The sequence below is a fragment of the Salvia miltiorrhiza genome, chromosome 6, assembly GCF_028751815.1.
Source record: "Salvia miltiorrhiza cultivar Shanhuang (shh) chromosome 6, IMPLAD_Smil_shh, whole genome shotgun sequence".
Taxonomy (NCBI): Eukaryota; Viridiplantae; Streptophyta; class Magnoliopsida; order Lamiales; family Lamiaceae; genus Salvia; species Salvia miltiorrhiza.
The window spans coordinates 34216142-34234931 of NC_080392.1; the positions used below are offsets into that span (position 1 = coordinate 34216142).

At 41.5% G+C, this 18790-nt stretch overlaps 1 long non-coding RNA gene and 1 other non-coding gene across 2 annotated transcripts; both read left to right on the forward strand.

The window, feature by feature from the left end:
- Window positions 1–2252: 2252 nt before the first annotated feature.
- On the forward strand, window positions 2253–3085 carry LOC130989173 (uncharacterized). Its single transcript, XR_009090518.1, has 3 exons — window positions 2253–2561; window positions 2658–2723; window positions 2994–3085. It is a non-coding gene; the product is annotated as an uncharacterized LOC130989173 (long non-coding RNA).
- Window positions 3086–14535: 11450 nt separating this feature from the next.
- LOC130991049 (small nucleolar RNA R71) lies at window positions 14536–14641 on the forward strand. Its single transcript, XR_009091013.1, has one exon. It is a non-coding gene; the product is annotated as a small nucleolar RNA R71 (small nucleolar RNA).
- Window positions 14642–18790: the final 4149 nt, after the last annotated feature.

Here is an 18790-nt window from a genome sequence, read left to right on the forward strand (position 1 = left end):
ATTATTTTTATTTATCAAGGCTAATCTTTCAAAGTAAACGCCCTGCATATATTACATTTATCCTCTATATTTGTTTACTTTGTTAGAAAAATTATTTATATATTATTCATTGTTTGTTCGGTTCCTAAATCTAAGGAACAAACCCATAATTAAGGAACAAATATAACGGTTCTTAATAAAGAATTTCGTTCCTTAAAAAGATTGGTAGACCATCTAATTTTTCAAAAAGTTCATTATAAATATATAATAAGTTCATTCAAATTGTGTTGAACTTTTATAAGTTTTCAATTACAACAAAAAATTATGTTGAACTTTTATGCAATATTTAACGAACAAAAAATGCAATGATAAGGTGATTTATCGTTAGCTGGCATAATGAAATGTTCAAACTAAGGGGCTTTAAGCCAATACGAGTTCAAAAATGTTGTTAATACAGATAATCTAGTCTACGAAATGAATACATTATTATCGAAGACAATTTATTGGGCTTGAAGTTTTATTCATAACCCCTATTTTACTCTCTATAGCTTTCTATTGAGAGGTTATAGCGGATAGGATAGAGTTTTCTCAGTAGATTTAGATGCAAGTATTCTAGAAGTCCGATGATGGACCTATTAAGTGAGTTATATTTATAGGATGAGTTTAGATAGAGATACTGATTGAATCGAGAAGAGATTATAGTTTCTGTTACCAATTGAGAAAGCATAACTATCTTCGTGACTGTTTATTTTATTAAGTTTTATGATGATGCCTGATTAGAAATAGAGTCGGGGTGAGTGAGTAATGAATCGCTAGAGAAATAGAGTCAGATTCGGGAGGCGAGTAAAGTAACGTTAGATTTTAACTGATTGCGATGATATGTTTTGATGAGATTATTTGATTGACTGCTATGTGACCTACTTGATACATGTGTGATTTTGATTGAGTGATTTCCGATTTTCCTGAGCATATTAGCACCCGAGATTAATTTTAAAAATTGTAACGAACGAGATTATTTTTAATCGGAAGTAGTAATGTTATGATTGTTTTAATTGGCGAATAGTAATGTTACTATTTATTTTATAATTTTTCTAATGGAATTTCTTGGAATTTATTTTCTAAGATAAGTGCGAAGTGAATTTTTTAGTGCCTAAGTGTTATATTTATTTTTAATTAGTACATGATTTCCCTAAGTAGCTTTCCCTACACTTTACTACATTATTAAAGCATCAATAATACATTTATCAAGCATGGAATATTTTGCAAACAAGTGGCTAAGTGGGCTTTAATGAGCATTAAATGAGCATTTAGCTTAGGGAGCAAGATTAGTGATAAAAAAACAAAACAACTCTCTCTCCTCCCTATCCTCATTTTCGCCCCCCACTCTTATCTCTCTCCCTCTCACTCTTTTCTCTCACTACCACCATTGAAGGCCATTTTCAAGCTTCACAAATCACTTCTATACTTAGATCCCATAAAAAATTGCGCCTAAACTATTACTACTTTGAATCAAGAACAAGATTGAAGGGATTTCAAGTTTTGAGCCAAGAAAGTCTCTACTTTTCTTTGAAGTCCTTGAGTAAGTGAGGTAATTACTTGGATCTAGTTATATTTGTGATAGATACGTGTGTATATGGATAGATCAAGCAAGAAAACACCACCCTTTTTATTCTTTAAAATTTTCGAAAATTAGGGTTCATGCCCTTTAAAAAATTTCCTTTTTCTTTTCTTAAATTAAGGTGATATTTAAGCAATTGGGATCCTATTGAGTCTATTTCTATATGCAAAGAAAGGATTTAAAATGAATTATGGATTTTGAGTTAGTTTAGTTTACCTATTTTTGAAAAATTTTGATCTTGAGGATTGATTGATGAATTGATGATTGATATGTGTTATTGAGGATTCTAATATGATATTTAATGGATTGAATTAATGATTGAGATGGATTGGTGAAGTTTGATGTGAGTTAGTTTGATAGAATTTGGGCAAATTTGCTTATATGCTATGTAATTAAGTGGGATAATTTGATAGATCTAAATTTTGATTGATGATTTATGCATGATTAAAGATTTCCAAAAACTTTAGTTTACTTAAAATTGAAACTTTTTAATTTATGTGTTAAATGATTAAATTTGCTAAGGTTAATTGATTATAAGCATGATAGGACTATTTATTAATGATCAATTTGGTTAATTGATGGATATATATATATAGGGTCAAGTTAAACAAAGAATGATCCTATGTATAGAGAATAAAGAATAGATCTGAGCCCTTAAAACCGCTTAATCGTTCGGTTAAAAATAAATCTACTGCCCAATTTTAATTACCATAATTATTGTTCGAAATTATATTTTAAATAGAATAAGGGTATCTCGGTAACTGTGCAAATTAGTAAAAATTGCAACCACCGGATTTTACTCCCATTTACCTCATTTCATCTCCCCCCACCCCATTTTACTCCCAATATACCCTACAATCGGTAACTTCTCTCTTCCCCTACCTGTTCTCGGTCCCGGCGGCTGTCTATAGCAGGGCGCGCGTCGCTACGATCGGCGATGTTACTCTGCGCGGCGGGTTTCCAGGTTTTTCGACAACATTTAGTTTTCATTTACAGATTTTCGGCCATCTCTTCTATTTTCAATTGTTCATTGAATCATTTTTTTCCGATTATTTCGTAGTTCTTGGTCGACGATTTGGAATAGAGGTTTTCTGCTTGAAGACATGGCGTGGCTGAAATCGAACAGGTAAGTCGTTTTGTTTTTTATTTTTGTTCGAATTTTTTGTTGACTTTTAGGGGTTTTAAATCGAACAAGATTTAGGATTTTCGATAATTAATGGTTTTCAAAATCAAAATCAAATTTTTTAATTGGGTTTTAAATGTATCAATCGAAATCAAAAAGTGATAGGGTTTATGTGATTCTATATTCGGATTTTCAATTATTTTAGATTAATGGTTTTCAACTATCTGGATTTTCAATTTTGTTGCAGTCTATTTGATTAGGTTAATGTAATAGGATTTTCAGATGGCTTCTGGAAAGGGGAAATGGAAAGATCGGATGGCATGAGTGTGTGTTCGAAATATTTCAATTTTTGTTCGTAATTTTAAAAGTCAAAGTTCAATGTATCTAATATATGCTTCAAACTTCAGATATTCGGATTGTTTTGGTCCAGTTTTGTGACCCACCCACCCCCACCCCCACCCCCCCCAATTTTTTTTTTTATTTTTTTAAAAACTGATTTTCAAAAAAAAAAAAAATTTTTTGGTGGGGGGAGGGGGGGTGGGGGTGGGTGGGGGGGTGGGGGTGGGTCAGTGGTCAGAAAATCAGTTTTTAAAAAAATAATTTTTTTTTTGGGGGGTGGACGGGAGAGTCTATCCTACACTATGTTTTTTACACTCTCTTGTTAAGATGTTGACAAGTGTCCACTCTTAATCTCTACTTTCATGAAATATCAATTTGATCCCTCACATGATTAAATAAACACAAAACTCCATAAAAGTTTCAATTTATGCAGAATAATCCTTTTTCCATTTTCCTATAATTATAAAATTATGCAATTATCAAAATATGGCCCAACATGCTTCCGTAACACTTCAAAATAATTCAAAACATAAATCAACAGTATACCTTTCGACGAATGGTCACCTTCAGGATTCAGTTCTCGTCGCGTTTTACGGACTTTTCCGCCCTCCAGGCTTCCGTCCAACCACGCACTCGCAAGAGATGGTTGCAACCTTCCTCCTTCACTGTGTTTCGTCGTCAAATACTTTTGTTGAAAAATGAGAAGAAAATATTTTTACTAAACCGGAATATTGGGCTAAAAATAAAGCGTTAAAAGAGGAATTATAAAATACTTAATTTATTTCATAATAATCTCTCTAAGGGAGGAGACTAACTTGTTTAGCTACTCATTGGTAGCTAATTCTTGTATACATAAAATAAAAGGAAGCTAAAACTAAAATTTAAAACTTTGGAAAAATTAAAATACAAAGATAGTTTTCTGAAGAGAGAATATGTTGTGTGAGAAGTGTTCAGAATTTTCGATGATCACTTCTCCCCAGAGCTTGGGTTTATATAGAGGTTTGATCCTCTATAATTGCTTGGTAGTTGGCCTTGGATTCCTTCTTCATGGCCAGCTATCTTGGATGGTGACAGCCACCTTCTTTTGTCGGCCATGATTGTCGACACTAGTTAGTGCCTTCACATGGAGTTGAACCTTTCTTTATCCTTTTGTGATAATGGTTGGTGAGGTCCAGCTACTTTATCTTCCACCCAACTTTGTCTCCTGCTTTCGGTGAGTGGTGCTTTTCTGGTCCCATGCTCCATAATGTTGTGAGGGGCCAGCCTGCAACTTTTCCACCATCCTTTGTTTTCTTTTGATGAGTGGATTTCCTGTAGAATTACCCACTTTTACTAGTGGGTAGTTGATCCGCATAGTCTTCCACCCACTTTTGTCGTTTCTTTTTTAGGGGGTGACCTTGTCCTGAGTCACATGACTCCCTTTTCTTTGTCGGGCATCTTACTTTTTTGGTGCCCGAGGTGTTCGTCCATGTGGAGTCTTGTGCTCCTCATACTCGTCCGACCGGAACTTCTTTTTGTTAGGCTTTGGGAAGAAGCCTTTGCCAAACTCCGGTTATTTCTACGTGGGACACTCCGCACAGATATGATCTACCCAATGGCCTAGATGAGCCATGTTGCAGAACTTGTGACGAGTTTCTTTGCTTCCCGCCACCTTGTTTCGCCAGAGTGTCTGCCTCTTTTCTTCGAAGGCCTTCTCTGCGAAGCTTGTAGTTTTCCCTGTCATTGAATGTAACAGGAAAGATCCAAGTCCTGCGTTATGAGAGAACTTGAATTGATACTTTACTTTGTCCATCTCCGTGAGACAGACCCATAGTCCCCATGCACGCCTTGTGGAGATTTGATCCTCCGTAAAAGTAGTGACGATGGAGATCTCGTGATCTGGTGCCTTAATTCTGTTTAAGGCCTCCGTGTCGGGTCTCCGAAGCTTAATAAAATGAAAAGCTTCATGATTCCCTTTGCCTGCTGGTTCTGGAGCTGCACTAAGAAAATATAACTCCAGGACGTCTCCCCGGTTAAGGGACTGGTTGTTCGACCAAGCATCATAGACCGTTTCTTGGATCCACCTTGGTAGACCCTTGATTTCATTGAATGCTGGCGAAATAGTATAGACTGAGGCTAACGCCCCGAATTCATACCATTCCTTTACCTCCTGTGGATTGGCTCCGGTAGTCATCCAAACACGAGGATATTTTCCTTTGATATCAACCCGGCAATAATTCGGATTGAGTCCCTTTCTGGTATTGAGTTTCTCCCACCTGGATTGGTACATCTGCCAAATAGGAGAAATTTCAATAATGTTAGTATCAATCTTAGATTTGCCTGTCAGCGGCCTAAGACTGATCTCTCCCTCTTTTACCCCAGAGGTGGAGGGTTGACATGTTGGTTTGGGCGGTGAAGCCTTAGCAACATCTTTTTCTCGAGGATCCGGTTTTGACACCTTAGCCTCAGAACTTGTGCTAGGGGTATTTGAATCCCCTGCTACAGGTAATCCGGCCTGTACGGTAAGGCCTGCTTCGATCATGGGAGCCATGATCCCGCGCAGGAGCGGCTTGTGGGTTGCATCATTAAGATTTAACATCTTTTTGATACATTTTCGTATACGGTTGGTTACTTTGGATTCATCATCCATTTGTATCCTTCCCGCTTGTTTGGCATGGAGTAAACACTCTTGCCATTCTTGTTGTAGCATCTCCAGGTTGTCCAGGAGCTGCCTCTGGTTCTCCATGATAGAGTCAACCTCAGTTGGCTCCATCCCTTGTTAAGAAATCTGCAAGAACATTTTGATCAGATTTCAATATGACAATATCAAATTCATAATATTGGCATTCTGCTTGCCATCTTAGTAATCTAGCCTTTTCAGGTTTAGATTCTATCTTTTTTGTTAAGAAAGCTTTAACGTTAGTGTTATCAACTTTCAAAACGAATTTCTTAGCAAGTAAGAAGAGTGGCCATTTTTTGAACGCCTTTCTAACTGCATAAAATTCTTTCTCGTTTATGTGCCATCGCACCGCCTCGTTGTCGGAGAAAAGTCCGCTGCAGTATCTACAAGGTTCTTCTCCATAAGGGGTGATTTTAGTGAGCACGGCTACCCACTAGGAATCACTCGCGTCAGTGTAGAGGACCAAGTCATTCTCGTCTTGTGGTATTGAAAGTTTCGGGAGATTTCTGCAAATCTCTTTCAACTTTTTTATACCCTCTCGATGCTCTTCCTTCCAAATGAATGGAACATCTTTCTTCAGTAGTGGACTGAAGACTTTTCTCTGTTCTGCAAGGTTTTTGATAAACATCCCTGCAAAATTGATAACTCCAAGAAAACTTTGGAGCTGCTTCTTCTCCTTGAGATCCTCCGGGAAATTCTGGACTTTTTCCATAATATGGTCTTGTAGAATTATACCAGATTCATCGATCTCGATTCCCAGAAACTCCATCTTCTGGGTGGCTATGACCGCCTTCTTTTCAGACAGCACTAGTCCTTCTTGTTGACAAACATCCGCAAAGATCTCCAGATGCCTGACATGTTCATGAGTGTTCTTTGATGCAATAAGAATGTCATCAATATAAACAAACATAAACGAAGAATAATCCTTGAAGAGATTATCCATCTTTCTTTGGAATATCCTGAGGCGCGTTGGCTAACCCCATTGGCATAACATTCCAGACATAATGTCCTTGTGGAGTTGAGAAGGCTGTAAACTTCTTACTTCATTCCTCCATGCGAATATGGTAGAAACCTGACTTGCAATCGAACTTTGAGAATACCCTTGCACTTCTAATGCAGTTGATAAGGTGTTCTCTACTTGGGATGAAGTATCCGTCAAACTCAAGAATATCATTAATCCCTTTATAATTAATGACTAATCTTGGCTTTCCTCGCTTGATCTCCCCATGATTTCTCACTAGAAATCCAGGACTGCTGTATGGCGACTTCCCTGGTTCGATCAGCTTTAAATCAAGGTGTTCCTTGATTATACTCCTCATATCCTGTTGATCTTGAGTGTTCATCAGGATAGGTCTGAACCTAACGAACTCATGCTCCTTTCCAGTTTTAACTTTTAAAGTAGCTTTGAGCTGGTTCTTGTCCCACCATGCCAAAGGATTCTCATGGTAACACTTCTGAATCCTCCTTTTGACGTCGGCTATGGACACATGTTCTTCTTCCTTAATATCTTTGTGTGATATTAGGGAAACTTTGAGGATTTGAGTTTCTTCATCGGAGAGATCTGGGAATCCCTCGATTCTGCATTTGAGCAGAACATCTCTGAATCTCCGTTGATCTTTCATTTGTGGTCGTCGGAGTCTGCCATCATCACCACGCTTGCTGCGGAATTTGATTGGCATCGAGCGATTAAAAGCTCCATTGAGCCTCTGCACAATGATCTTGTGGTCACAATTGGTTGTGAACACCAACCTCCTGGCCTCATTGTCCTGTGTATACCTCTTGAAATTTTGCAGAAAATTATTTCCAAATAATATATCTGCTCCAGTATCATGGAAATATATTGGTGGCGTCTTAACCTTGTACCAAGGTGTCTGTCCTGCTCCGCCGATCAATATTTCTGTCTGTTTTACTCCCTTAGATAGGAGTAAAATCTTTTTGGAGAAATCCCTTCCCGCAATTCGAGGAAGTTCTTTTTCAACTTCTGCTGGAAAGACTCCTCGTTTTGCTGTACAGATTCCTGCTCCTGAATCCACATAAGCAGCAAAATATTCTGCTTTGAACTTTTCATATAACATCCCTATAGAGATGTATATTGAGAATGGACTTGTCATTAGATCAGCAACTTCTGTCGACCGATTGTAATCTCCATTCCACTTGCCTTCCACGACCATGGCTGATATTTGTCGAGGAAATTCCGTCCTAAGATTAGAACGTCAGTCTCTTGTCCGGCTTGGCCTTCGACTTGAATTTCAAATCCTCCGACCTCCAGAATTTCGATATATCGGTTGCTTTCTGGATTTGCCAAATGATACAACGCGCTACAAGGAAACTGGTTTTCCCTGTTAGTTGTATCAAATCTTGTGGAGACCCATCTCCATCCTTCTGGACATTTGAGCTTGATTCTCATATCCGGAACTGGTGTTTCCTGGATTGCCCTTCTTTCATACGAATGAGAGAAGCTCCTTGTTATAGGTCCTGAAGTCAGCCTATTTCCCTGGAATGATAACCTTGGTGCTCCCAATCTGAGACTCTGATTGTGGTTTAGCACCTGCTTGTCTCCTACGTCGATGTCGATTTCCCTGATCTGGGGAATTTCCACTCGGTTTGGATTGACTGCCTTGGCTACCTCCTTGAATATTTCTGGAATTTCAATAAATTCTTTTCCCAGAAATAATTCTGTGTGGTGGGAATTAGATAAGGCATACGAGACTTGATAAGTCAGTGAGTATGGCCTATGTCCTCCCGTCATGAGTTCCTTCCTCTTGTAGTCCTGATAAAGTGTCAGGACTCGACTGAATGATGAATCCTATAGATTATAAGCGATTTGTGGGTAAAATTCGGTTATAATCTTTTTGGCATAGAGATTGCCCGAAAAAGCTCCAAGAACTGCTTCTCTGGCCTCCCTATCCTCTTGTCGCAGAGTGCAACATCAATTGGTTGGTCTGTCCCTGGGAAGAGGGAAGATTTGATTACCAACTGAATTGCTCCAATATGAATCCATTTCATCGTATTTGCGACTTCTGGCTTCATTCTTTGAAGATCCCGCCGTATATCTTCGGCTGGAACAAGTTGGATCTCTACCTGGTTGCTTGTAATCTCAATTGGAAGCGCCAATTCCTGACTGGTAACGCCAAAATAGACATTGTGCCTCCGTTTGAATGGGCTCAAGCTGTGTAAGACTTGATTCAATCGCCCATTAGAAAACCCTTGGTATGTTTGTACCGCCTCAGTTTCCTTCTTGAGTTTTTTCACGAGCTTCTTCACCACCTCTTCTTGTGGAATCAAAAAATGGCTAGTGAATCCATTCTGATCCTCCTTCTGGGTGTGGTAGACCTCGTGCTCTTCTTTAGTCTGACTCGTCTCCGGTTGATCCATCGGTCATCTCCGAATCTTCAGAACTAAAGACTTCTTCTTGCTCATATATACTCTCATCAGAGGATATATCTTCAAACTGATACACGGGTATCAATTCCTGGTGGTAGATAGCGTCTTTGATATCCGGTGTGGATTCGAATCTCCTTATCTTTCTTTTCTCGTTATCTGGGCAATTTGTAGAAATATGCCCCTTTGCACCGCACGTCCAGCAGTTGCAATCTTTGAAACTTTCATTTGACTTGGCTTGTGTGTGACTCAACTAGAAACACTCTAAGTTGACTTGCAATAGAACAAGGACATCCTAGCGATGGTAAGTTGACCCAGTGTCATCTCTCAAGGAAAGTCTTTAAGGGCTTTTAGTAGTATCGTAAGAAAAAGCAATAAAAGAAAGTAGTAAAGGTTTTGATTTAAAAACGTAACTTAAACTTAAACGTAAATTAAACTTAAACTTAACCTAGGCAATAATTTAAACAACTCGAATTAAACCTAACTTAAGGAATTAAATACTTGTAAATTTAAAGACTTCTAATCTAGGCGTGAAACTAAAGTGCATAATTGAAAAGAAAGCATAAACATAAACGAAAAGCATAAACATGATTAAACAAAAATAAATTGAATTTAAATACGAAATACCGTAAAATCCTTGAACGTGTAATTGCTGTCACTCAATCACAATCCAAGAAACTAAACTAAAAACAAAATTGAAATCTAACTTAGAACAATAAAAACTTGAAACTATGAAAAACTATGAAAGCAAGTAAATTCCTAAGCTTCGGATGCCAACAGATCGCAAAGATGGCGTCTAAAACTAGGGCAAAAGATTCATTGTATTGGATTCTTTACAATGAAAAGTATGGCCCTATTTATAGACTTCAATTCCCTATGGATCACCATGGAAGTTGCCATGCAAAGAAGAATTCTAAAGGTAATAGAATCGTGCAAAATAAGGCAACTTCCAGCTGCAATGCGCGCTCTGGGAACACTCCTACTCCGGCCGAATTCGGGGCTCTCGCCAGCGGAATGGCTTCCGCTCTGGCATTCGCCAGAGGAATGGGTCTCCAGCGGAATCGCTTCCGCTCTGGCATTTGCCAGCGGAATGATGATTTCTCTGACTTTTGCGATCCCGCTGTACTGGCTTCTATCCCCTCTGCTCTGACTCTTGACTCCTCTGGTGATGACTTGGCTACACTGGCTTCTTGATTTCGCTGACTCCAGAGAAATGGTGATTTCTCTGGCTCCAGAGAAATGGTGATTTCTCTGGCGTCTGATTCCTCTGGCATAGCGACTTCTCTGACTAGCGACTTCTCTGACTGGTGATTCCGCTGGCGCTTATGATTCCTCTGGCATTTCGATTCCTCTGGCGCTTCGATTCCTCTGGCGCTTTCGATTCCTCTGGCGCTTCGATTCCTCTGGCGCTTTCGATTCCTCTGGCGCTTCGATTCCTCTGGCATTTCCGCACTCGCCGCGATTCCTCTGGCGTATGATTTCACTGCTCTGGCTTCCGTGCGGGGTTTTAACTCTGGCGCGGGCCTTCTCGGTTCTGGCACGAGGGCTTCGCTTCTCTGACGTGCCAGAGTGTGCACAAACACACAATTCTTAGCCCAAACTCTCCAAGATTTGCACTCTTCATCTCAAAAACCTAAATCTTCTGCAATGCATAAAATACACCATAAAACGCACCAATTTCCAGAAGATTTAACTTAAAATAAGCACATGCAAACCCCTAAAATTAGAACAATTAGGCATAAATCAACCCCCCCACACTTAGCCTTTTGCTTGTCCTCAAGCAAAATCCATATGAATCCTAGGAAGAGATTGATTTCAACAATGCTAATTTCCATCCAAACATTCTCAAAGTCAATTCAAAATTTTACAATCAATACACATCTCTCGATTATGCAAGTAACTCAAAGTTTAAGAAGCAACAAAAGAGTAATGTAAGTAATTCGATCAGACCCAATTCTCCGCTAGAAGTGAATTCTCTAATGTGATCGCCTTTATAATCAATATCACCATTTTCACACTTTGTGTGCTTAATATTTTCGACAGTTGAGCCATAATTCGTGAAATAAAAACCATTTGAATGTAATCCAAAGTCTTTTCACGTGGTTTCCCACGCTCATAGTTAGACTAGAGGAGCAGATACTCAGAGCTATCACATTTTAGAACAGGCCAGATGTTTCAGAGCTGGCAATTTTGAAGTTGGCAATTCGTCCAACATTTTCACAGATAAGATACGATCGTAGGTAATCACAATGACAACACTCCTTCTAGCATCTACCGGACAAATCACGTTTTACTAACTTACAATCTTGTTGCAACAAAACTCAAATTCTTTGCATAAACAAGAAACATATATCAAGAGTAAAACAAGAATAACCACCAAACGAACACAAACCCGAAACGCGCATCGAAAACCATCTACTACTCTTCCACAAATTCATACAAACTAGCAAGATTTGAGACCAAAAACTAAGCATAGAAAGACTAATCTTGCCCAATTGAAAGCATAAACACAATAAAACACCCCCCCACACTTAAAGCATGCCATGTCCTCAGGGCACAAAAGAAATAAGAATAGAGAATACGTCCCTGATTATCGGCATGGAGACACTGAAGCAACGTGCGAGGTGGTGAATAGGGGAATTCACGGTCTGTGGTAGAGTGGAAACGGCAGCGCGGAGGAGTTTAGCGGTGGTGGCAGCAGCGCTGGCGGCTGTATGAGAATTTCAGCGCTGAAAATAAGACATGCTCACCAAGCATCATAGTATCCGCAAAGCATCCAAAACTTAGGAAAGACACGAAACACACAACTAAAAACAAAGAAAAATAGAAACTAAAAACAAACCAACGGTGGGTTGCCTCCCACCAAGCGCTAGAGTTAAAGTCTCCAGCCCGACTTCAGATTTGAATCATCAGTGAGGATCGTGCAGAGCTGGAAGCTCCACCACCTTCGAAGTACTCAAATGCCCAGAGAAGGGTTTCATGCGGTGACCGTCTACTTTGAAATTCTCCTTAGCATTCTCACCAGGGTCAAACACATCCTTTAGCCACACACCCTCTTTCTCTCGAGACAGCTCTGCCGATCTGAGAACCGGTGTCTCATTTTCTTCTTCTGGGCCAGTGCTCATCATAGCAGGCTGGATGGGCAGCGATGAGCTCGTTAGAACTGGTAAAAGATGTGCAGCGCTGGCGTCCTTCGTCATAGTTGGATAAGTAGTCAGAGCTGGATTGCTGGATAGAGTTGGCAGAAGACTGTTAGCGCTGAAAATTCCCACTTCTTCCACATGGTCAGAAATCTCAACAAAAGAACAGAAATGCATTAAAGAGGTGGGAATAACAGGCTTCTTATCGAAAACCGAGAACGTTACCGATCTACCGGACCCCGCCATACTCACAGTTCCAGATCCCACATCAATGCGAGTCTGGGTAGTAGCCATGAAAGGCCGTCCGAGTAGAACAAGATGTCCATTCTCTCCTATAACGCCCTGCCCTGCATCAAGCACCACGAAATCTGCACGCACTTTAATTCCTCTCACCGTGACTTCTACATCCTCTAAAACTCCACGGGTGCTGCTAGTTGCGCCATCGGCTAGCTGAATTCTAGTATTCGTGCATTTCAACTCATCTTCCTTCCTGCCCAATTTCTGAAAAATAGCAAACGGCATTACATTGATTGCCGCACCTAAGTCTAACATTCCCGAGAACTCTCCAGCTCTACCCAAACCAATACTAAGAATAAAACTGCCAGGATCTCCTTGCTTCGGTAATGGTTGGGTTGGATCAACAATCGGTGGTGGCAGAGGTGGGCTGGACTGGGCAGCTTTCGGTGGTCGATACGACGTGGTGGACTTATGGAGAGTTAGCTCTGGTTGCCTTATCAACTCTGGCGCTCGTCTTAGCTCTGGCGTCCTTATCAGCTTAGGTGCCTTTCTCATGCCATAGTTTTGCAGAACTGGAGTTGGCCTGACTGACCATTGCAATGCTGCATGTGGCAAGGCTGCATTCTGCGGGGCCGGATTTTGCATAGCTGAACTACGCATGGCAGGATGCTGTAGAGCTAGACTTGGCATAGCTAGCTTCTGCAGAGTTGGATTCTGAAGTGTTAGATTCTGCAGTGCTGAAGGTTGCATAGCTAAATTCTGCATGGCTGGTTTCGGCAGGGCTGGACTCTTCGGATCTGGATTCTGCAGAGCTGGATCTGGCGGTGCTGAGCTGGGCAGCGCTGCACTCGGCAGGGCTGGACTGGGCAGCGCTGTTACTTTCTTCTCTGGGATGTCCTTCGCCTCTGCTCTGAAGATGTCGGCCCCGCTCCTCTGGCATTCCGCATATTTCTCTGCTCTGACATTCCGCGGACTTCTCTGCTCTGGTATTCGACTCCTCTGCTCTGGTACCGTAGTCGGTTTCGGCATCCAAGTCTGCTCTGGAACCCTGGTCTGCTCCGAAATCCATGTTTGTTCCGGTATCCAAGTCTGCTCTTCGAGAGCGGTGATAGCTAAAGCTTGATGAGTTGGCAGAGGTTGACCATGAAATTTTCCGGGCTGCTGCTGCTGCTGTAATTGGTTCAAGGTGCCCGACAGTTGCCCTACGGTGGTCTCAAGTCTTTTTATGGTGGATGCTTGAGACTCCATATTCTGTTTAGTCATCTCTATATTTTGTTTGCTAATCTCCATGAAAGCTTGCAACGTGTCTTCAAGTGATGACTTCTGGGGCTGAGCGTGTTGCTGCGAAGGCTGAAAATTCCCTTGCTGTTGATACCACGGTGGATATTGTTGGGGAAAATTTTGTTGCGGTGGGCCGGGCTGCTGACCTCTCCATCCATTATTGACATTCTGCCCTTGATTATAATTCTGCGGTCTGCTCTGCCCTTGATTATAGTGCTGCCCGAATTGTGGTCTGTTCTGCCCTTGATTATAGCTCTGTCCTTGATTATGGTTTTGCCCTTGGTTGTAGTTTTGCACGAAGCCAGGTCTGCTCTGCATTTGGTTATAGTTCTGAAATCCTTGTGCAGCATAGACTTTAGCTTGACCCTCCGGAGTGAACTCTCCCATTCTATGGCACTCATTAGCTCCATGGCTGAAATCTCCACATATGCCACAAGGTTCAACGTTCTGCAGAGCTGGGTTCGGCGGAGCTGATATTGGCAGCGCTGGATTCGGCACCGGAGCTGAAGCTTCCATCTTGCCCATCTTAAGATGCTCCACCTGTCTCACAAGATCGGCTACTTGTTTCTGCAGCTCAAACTGATTTGTCACCGCGCTGGCTTCAACTCTTCTTCCACGGACGGACTTCTGTTGGGAGCTTTCGGCCAAGGTCTTGAAGATCTCTTTCAGATCTGCCGCAGTCTTCCGAGCTATGTTTCCTCCTGCCGTGCTGTCCACCATAAATTGGGCAGTTTGCACTAACCCATCATAGAAGAACTGCATCAACATAACATTGGTGAACTGATGTTGAGGGCATTGACGGATGAGTTCTTCATATCTCTCCCATGCTTCATGCAATGGCTCATCCGCTCCTTGGGTGAACTCTATTATCTTCGTTCTCAGTTCCTGCGTTTTGTGGCTCGGGTAGTATTTTAGCATAAATTTTTCACAAGCATCTCTCCATGTAGTGATAGAGTTGGGCGGCAGAGAAAGCATCCACGTCCTCGCCCGGTCTTTAAGTGCGTAGGGGAAGCACTTGAGCTTGAGTTGATCCTCCGTAAGAGTAAGTAGAGGGATTGTTTGCACTTGGGTGCAAAAATCCCGAATGAATTGCAGAGCATCCTCACTCGGCATCCCGTGAAACACCGACAGCAAACTTGAGTCATTTGGTTTGAGATTGTAATTTCTCACAACAGCGGGAAGCACAATTGCCGACGTGTTGGTATCTCCAATCACCGGCCTAGTGTAGTCTCCCATGTATTCCATGTTATGTGCCATCTCCTTCTTTTCCTCGTTTAAATTCTGCTTAATGCAAAAATTGGCGGAGCTGGCCTCTTCCTCCTTAGTGTGTTCTGCCGTGGCTGTGGTCTGCTCTGTATCGGTAGAGCTGGTGTCCTCCTTAGTCACGTTATGCTCAGTACGGAAATCAACAGAGCTGGCCTCTTCCTCCTTTGTCTCTATGGTGTGCTCTGGAATTTCAGAGTCAGATTCAGAACCAGAGTAGAAATCGTCAGTTCTGTCACGTGCGTCTTCGTCCGAGCTGGAGTTAGAACCGTCTGCTCCGTCGTCACCGAACACTCCCTTGCAACTATTCTTCCTGAAAATCCCTTCGCTCGTACTATGCAAAGGAGACACCAATTTGCCTTTAAGACTACGACGTCTTTGCATGCACAACACTGAACAAACGGATTAAACGCACCAGGTGGGAGGAAAAGAAAAATGAGAAAAATAGAATTTTAAATAAAGCAAGTGAAAACGACACAACTAAAACGCCTAAAACTTTCCCCGGCAACGGCGCCAAAAATTGACTCAACTAGAAACACCTCTAAGTTGACTTGCAATAGAACAAGGACATCCTAGCGATGGTAAGTTGACCCAGTGTCATCTCTCAAGGAAAGTCTTTAAGGGATTTTAGTAGTATCGTAAGAAAAAGCAATAAAAGAAAGTAGTAAAGGTTTTGATTTAAAAATGTAACTTAAACTTAAACGTAAATTAAACTTAAACTTAACCTAGGCAATAATTTAAACAACTCGAATTAAACCTAACTTAAGGAATTAAATACTTGTAAATTTAAAGACTTCTAATCTAGGCGTGAAACTAAAGTGCATAATTTAAATTGCATAATTGAAAAGAAAGCATAAACATAAACGAAAAGCATAAACATGATTAAACAAAAATAAATTGAATTTAAATACGAAATACCGTAAAATCCTTGAACGTGTAATTGCTGTCACTCAATCACAATCCAAGAAACTAAACTAAAAACAAAATTGAAATCTAACTTAGAACAATAAAAACTTGAAACTATGAAAAACTATGAAAGCAAGTAAATTCCTAAGCTTCGGATGCCAACAGATCGCAAAGATGGCGTCTAAAACTAGGGCAAAAGATTCATTGTATTGGATTCTTTACAATGAAAAGTATGGCCCTATTTATAGACTTCAATTCCCTATGGATCACCATGGAAGTTGCCATGCAAAGAAGAATTCTAAAGGTAATAGAATCGTGCAAAATAAGGCAACTTCCAGCTGCAATGCGCGCTCTGGGAACACTCCTACTCCGGCCGAATTCGGGGCTCTCGCCAGCGAAATGGCTTCCGCTCTGGCATTCGCCAGAGGAATGGGTCTCCAGCAGAATCGCTTCCGCTCTGGCATTTGCCAGCGGAATGATGATTTCTCTGACTTTTGCGATCCCGCTGTACTGGCTTCTATCCCCTCTGCTCTGACTCTTGACTCCTCTGGTGATGACTTGGCTACACTGGCTTCTTGATTTCGCTGACTCCAGAGAAATGGTGATTTCTCTGGCGTCTGATTCCTCTGGCATAGCGACTTCTCTGACTAGCGACTTCTCTGACTGGTGATTCCGCTGGCGCTTATGATTCCTCTGGCATTTCGATTCCTCTGGCGCTTCGATTCCTCTGGCGCTTTCGATTCCTCTGGCGCTTCGATTCCTCTGGCGCTTTCGATTCCTCTGGCGCTTCGATTCCTCTGGCATTTCTGCACTCGCCGCGATTCCTCTGGCGTATGATTTCACTGCTCTGGCTTCCGTGCGGGGTTTTAACTCTGGCGCGGGCCTTCTCGGTTCTGGCACGAGGGCTTCGCTTCTCTGACGTGCCAGAGTGTGCACAAACACACAATTCTTAGCCCAAACTCTCCAAGATTTGCACTCTTCATCTCAAAAACCTAAATCTTCTGCAATGCATAAAATACACCATAAAACGCACCAATTTCCAGAAGATTTAACTTAAAATAAGCACATGCAAACCCCTAAAATTAGAGCAATTAGGCATAAATCAGTGTGCGCCTGAAAGTTTTTCTCTTCGGGATTCTCTTTTGGGATGAGAATCGGCTCCTTGATGGTCCGCTCCGTTGGCCTGATTTATAGGAGCGTGCCTTCTGTCTGGTCCACATAGTTCTTGGCTTCCAAGAACTCCTTCTGGACTTTCTTTCATAGGGTTGGTACCTATGTTTCTTTCTGCTCCTCCTTTGATACAGCAACTCGGCTCCAATCTCTGTTGGTAGATCAAGATTGTTGCACATCAATGGGGAACTTTTATTGAGCTTCCTCAATTTCTTGAGGTTTCTCTGGTCCGCCGCCTTCTGGCACCATTCGGACAGTTTCTTGTGGACATAGGACATCCGTCTTGATGCACTATCAAGCGGATAATTTCCTGGTACCAGAAGGCGGCTTGATCATCTTGGAAACTTTGTGAAAAAGTGGTCCTTGGCGGTTTGATCATCAACTAACCCCATATGTGTATACAGGGTAAACAGTCGCAGAAATTCATCAAGAGCTTTAGGCTCGAGCACCACCAATCTTAGATTGTAAAGTGCCTGTTGATATTTCTTGCGCTTCTCATCTCCTGACGCCTCAAAGAAACCCATTCCAAGAAAATGGAGTTTCACTTGGTTTGTTGCCAACTTGAGGATTTCGAGAGCTGATTCTCTTCTGAATAACTCGTTCTTTGCCTCGGCTGACGATTTATCCCAGAACTGTTTTACCATTCCGGATAAACTTGCCTCGAAGATTTTGAGAAAATCCTATTTCTCATATTCTATCGTGGCATTAACAATTTTCATCGCTGAAGCCCATTCATCAATGAGATTTTCCCAATCTTTGAAACCGGCTTCATCGAGGTTGAGAATCAATCCATAGGGGTGGATTGGTTCTAGCGTGACCTTTCCTACAGGAGTATCCTGCAACTTGGGCCATCTCCTTTTTCTGGTCCGTGTCTGGTGGATTGTGTCTTCACGAACCTCCTTTCCTCTAGATGATCCTTCTGGTTGATGCTCTTGTTTGGGCATCTCCCCTCCTTGGTTCATCTTTAAATCTACCATGTTTAAATTAGCAAATGATTCCGCTAACTCTTGTAGATCCTCCAATCCGATTCGATCAAGGCTGTTCATGATGTTTGCCTTTCATGATTCGGATTATGTCCTCCGGGCTCAAATCCTTGGGCTCTGACTTGACTGGTAGTGGATACGTTGGGTCTTTGGACCATCTATTCTGAATTTTTCCGGAACATGGTTTATGCCTTTCGATGTCCTCCACCTTCTTCTGGATATCACGCAAGAGGGTTAGTATTTCCTCTTGTTTGAGTGATATTCTGCTAATCTCCATCGGTATATCATACAACTTGACGCCGTAATACTCCACCGTTCTTTGAATCTCCTGCAAGTTGACGTTGTCGGAAGAGTTCGGCTCGATTTTGTGGTAGCTGGGATAAGCTACTCCTGCCTTGTCCTTCTGTTCCATCAAGTATGATATTGATGGAGATAGGCTCTAGCTTGTCTATTTGCCGATTTGGCCACGGCATTTTCCAATAGGGCATCAAGATGCTCCTGGATGTTCGTAATGATTTCACAAACAGTCTCCTCGTCTTCGGTAATGTTGAGCATAAGTGCTCTCCAACACCATCGTAATTCACCCATTAGGTGACTAGCCTCTCTTTCCAAAATTTGGAAAGATATCCTGTATACAAGACATCTCGGACATTCGTCCGGATCCATTCCAATTCTTATGGAGTCTCCTCCACATAGGTAAATCCCATAGGT